At 32.9% G+C, this 4,076-nt stretch overlaps 1 long non-coding RNA gene across 1 annotated transcript; it reads left to right on the top strand.

The window, feature by feature from the left end:
• Positions 1-240: 240 nt before the first annotated feature.
• LOC131646746 (uncharacterized) lies at positions 241-1,533 on the top strand. The gene is made up of 5 exons (XR_009297618.1): positions 241-478; positions 582-773; positions 860-1,151; positions 1,243-1,338; positions 1,424-1,533. It is a non-coding gene; the product is annotated as an uncharacterized LOC131646746 (long non-coding RNA).
• Positions 1,534-4,076: the final 2,543 nt, after the last annotated feature.

Below are 4,076 nucleotides of genomic sequence, written 5' to 3'. Positions count from 1 at the left end.
AACCGTTTATTAATTATTTTTTACATTTTAATTTTAGACTGCTCCTATAAAACCCACAGTTAAGGGTAAAGGGATTTTACAGGAGGAGGAGTCCGTTGCATCAATAAAAGAGGTACATTTAAAGTGTTAATAATTAATCTGAATCTAAATCTGCATGATTTTATATTTTACCTAACTTATATGATTTTTAGGCATCCGCTCGGGAGTCACAACAAGTGACGCAGCAAGTTCGTACCGTACCACCCACTGGTCCTCCGAAGCCAGCGGGAAAAAAAGGCGGTGCTTTTGTGCCTCGGTACCGGTCGACGCTCGCAACAATGGTTGATATGTCAGATTTGAAGGATGGTGCTTTACGTGAAATCGTTATGGATGAAAGTGTCTTCGGTATTGAATTCAAGTCACTTATTACAATTGATGACTTGGAGGAGATTTTTAAGCATGATCAACTAGGCGTCACTAACATGCACTCATACATCCGGTAATATTCACTCATCCGATATATTATTTAATTAGTCCCACAATATAATTTATTTACACATTTCAATGAAAATAATCTAATGTTTATTATGTTTTTATTTAAGGTTGTTGTATGACAGAGTGTTGCGCGGGACTCCGTTGTCTAACAGATTCCGTTTCGTGTCTTCCGCCCACTGCAGCGGAATGGCAATTGCTTCGGAACCGGAATCAGTTAGACAGCGCTTAGTAGATAGATTCATGTCCACCGGCAATACAGAAAGTCTGCATCTTTGGGCGTATAATACCCGACCAGTAGGGTTAGTTTCTCATTCTTTGTTCATCTAATCTCTGTTTCTTTTGTGTATAGCAAAATTTTCATATAACCTATTGTTTTAATTTATAGAGCACACTGGTTGCTGCTTGCTATCAACCCTATAAGGGAAGTCGTGTATTATCTGAATTCGGTAAATGGTGAATGGACCAATTATCCGGCCATGAAGGACATCGTTGATTTGTAAGTGGGATCGTTCTAAATATATATTCGTGTATATTTATATATTTACTTATTTGTGGGATTGATCTAAACATATGCTTTTATATATTTGTTAATTAGATCAATACAAGTGTTCCGAAGTCAACGGGACGCACAGGTATCCCGAACTAAATCTAACAACATTACTTGGATCCAAGTGCAGGTACATTATTTTTCACAATGTTGCTTATAATATATTTATGCTACTTGATAAAACAAGACAACTATAGAATCTTATTTGTTTTTCTATGTAGTGTCCGCAACAGCGAAACAGTTACGATTGCGGATACTTTGTTTTGAGGTATATGAAAGAAATCCTTCAGGCGAATCAATTAGAGATTCCGCTCACGGTATGAATTTATAACTTAAGATAATTTCATATAATTTATTACATTTAACTAAATATATCATTCATATTATGTTTTTGTTTTGTAGTACCTTGACGAATTCCGTGCTACTGCGTACCCGAAGCTTAAGTTGGAAGAAATCAAAGAAGATTTGTGTCAATTTTATATTAAACGCTTTTTCATGTAGGATTTGTGTCGATTTGAACTATAATATTATTGATGTTGTAATGATGTATATATATAATTTTGGATATTATAATGGTATTATATTAGTATATATATTGTCTTACTGATGGCTGAAATAATATCGTCGAAAATAAATTACAGGTCGAAAATATTACAGGTTGAAAACATATTACAGGTCGAAAATATTACAGGTCGACTGGGAGGATTAAATTACAGGCTGCACATTAAAATACCTCATTTAGCAACGAAAGCGCTTTTGAAAAGCGCTCTTAAAGGCCCACCTACTAAAGCGCTTCTTTGTAAAAGCGCCGCCAAAGATTAATAAAAAAGCAAAAAAAATAAAAAAAAGCAACATACTAAAGCGCTTTTGGAAAAGCGCTCTTATAGGGTGGGCTTTAAGCGCTCTGATAGCCCCCCCTATAAGAGCGCTTTTCCAAAAGCGCTTTAGTATGTTGCGTTTTTTTTTATTTTTTACTCTCACAAGGGGGCCTATCACAGCGCTTTTCTGGAAAAAGCGCACTTAAAGGGGGGCCTACCAGAGCGCTTTTTCCAGAAAAGCGCTCTTAAAGGGGGGCCTACAAGAGCGCTTTTTCCAGAAAAGCGCTCTTATAGGGGGTGCCTACCAGAGCGCTTTCAGAAGCGCTTTTAAAGCCCTTCCTCGTTGTAGTGCTTGTAGGTCGGCTTATTTTATATATATATATATATATATATATATATATATATATATATATATATATATATATATATATATATATATATATATATGGTAGCCTATTTAGCTTTTTTTCTAATATATATGCATACATGAACCAACTTATTTAACATATCTCTAATATATATGAAAATATAGGCCGGTCTATAAGGCTTCATAGACTTTTTTAGTAGTCTAAGCCTGGCCTATTAAATATAATAGGCTTTTAAAAAAGTCTAAGCCTGACCTCTTTATTAAATAGGCCTGGCCTGGCCTGACCTAGGCCTATGTAGGCTGGAACGTAGGCCCCTGTACGTCGGCCTGGTCTATTCCCATCTCTAGGCACGATGTTGAGATTGTTGTCAACTTCGTGACACATGACAAATTCGGTCTTGTTGTTCTTCAATTTGGTCTTGAGTAGAAAGTTCGGGAAATGTTGAGGAAAAGGGTATTGAGTAAGTTCGCTAGATAGGATTTTAAAAGAACTACCTCCACCTTATAAGAGGCTAAGACGCTAAGTGCATAAATTATTTGATGGTATAGCAATTTGCACCGAATATATTGAAAAGAAATTCATTGTCAGTTGACAATAATGATATTTGATCATATTATTGTTGGTTTGAGCTCACGAAATCAACGTATAATAGTTGTATTGGTTTTGGGTAGGACTGACAAACATGTGTCCTCTCAATTTAAGTTTGTTTTGTAAAAATTTGCACAAAAATAGATTGGGATGAACATAGTTTATGATTAGGGGTGGGAATAGGCCGTTTATGATTAGGGGTGGGAATAGGCCAGGCCGGCCTACAGGGGCCTATAGCCTAGCCTACTTAAGGTGCCTATTTGATAAAAAGTCATACTTAAACTTTTTTAAAAACCTATTTAATAAAATAGGCCAGACTTAGGCTATTAGTCTAAATAAGTTGGTCTATATATGCATATATATTAGAAAAAGTGTTAAATAGATTGTAGAAAAAAATACTAAATAGGTCGGTCTAAATGTTCATATATATGCGACCTATAAGGCTTCTTAAGTAATATGAATTAATTGAAAACATTAATAAGAAAGAGGCTTTTAATTAGGCTTTTAGGTCAGGCCAGACTTTTAAAAAGGCCAGGCCAGGCTGAAAAAACGAGTCTATAGTAGTCCATAGGCCAGACTCAGGCCTTGTAAATTTATCGCAGGCCAGACCCAAGCCTTATAAAGCCTAGCCTAAACTAGCCTATTCCCACCCCTATTTATGATGCATGTATAATTCTCTTACTTGTCTCGTATAAAACATGAGAATGCATACATTACACAATTGTTATACAATAATTTCAATATAAAATATTTTATACAGTAGTGCATCACAATCATTCATATGCATATATGATTAAAATAAAATTAACAATTTTAAATATTTAATATATATGATTAATGTAAAATATTCTTAAAATGTCGTTGCATAAGAATTTACTAATAGTTACACTCCTTTGTGACCTTTAATTTTATTTTAATCTAATGGTTATTAAATAATTTTTGAACTCACATGATTATTACTAAAAATATATTCCTCCAATTTTGGTAATAAATAAACTCTTTTTAATATTTCTTAAAAAAAACAGAATTCTCTAATATTTTTCATGATTCTTAATAAAAAATAGTTTCTTATTATTTTCAAAATAATATATTAAAAATTTTATTTTAATTTAAAATGAATTTTCATAAAATGATCACTTTATGTATATATTTTTGGATTTACAACATAATTATTATGCACATTACTCGTTAATTTTATTTTTTCTTTAATATTTTTAATACAATTTTCTAATATATGTAAAAACTTATAAATTTTATAGTGTAGTTTAATTGAATATAATA

The sequence above is a fragment of the Vicia villosa genome, linkage group LG2, assembly GCF_029867415.1.
Source record: "Vicia villosa cultivar HV-30 ecotype Madison, WI linkage group LG2, Vvil1.0, whole genome shotgun sequence".
NCBI classification, from domain to species: Eukaryota; Viridiplantae; Streptophyta; class Magnoliopsida; order Fabales; family Fabaceae; genus Vicia; species Vicia villosa.
This window is presented reverse-complemented; position numbering and strand designations above follow the sequence as displayed.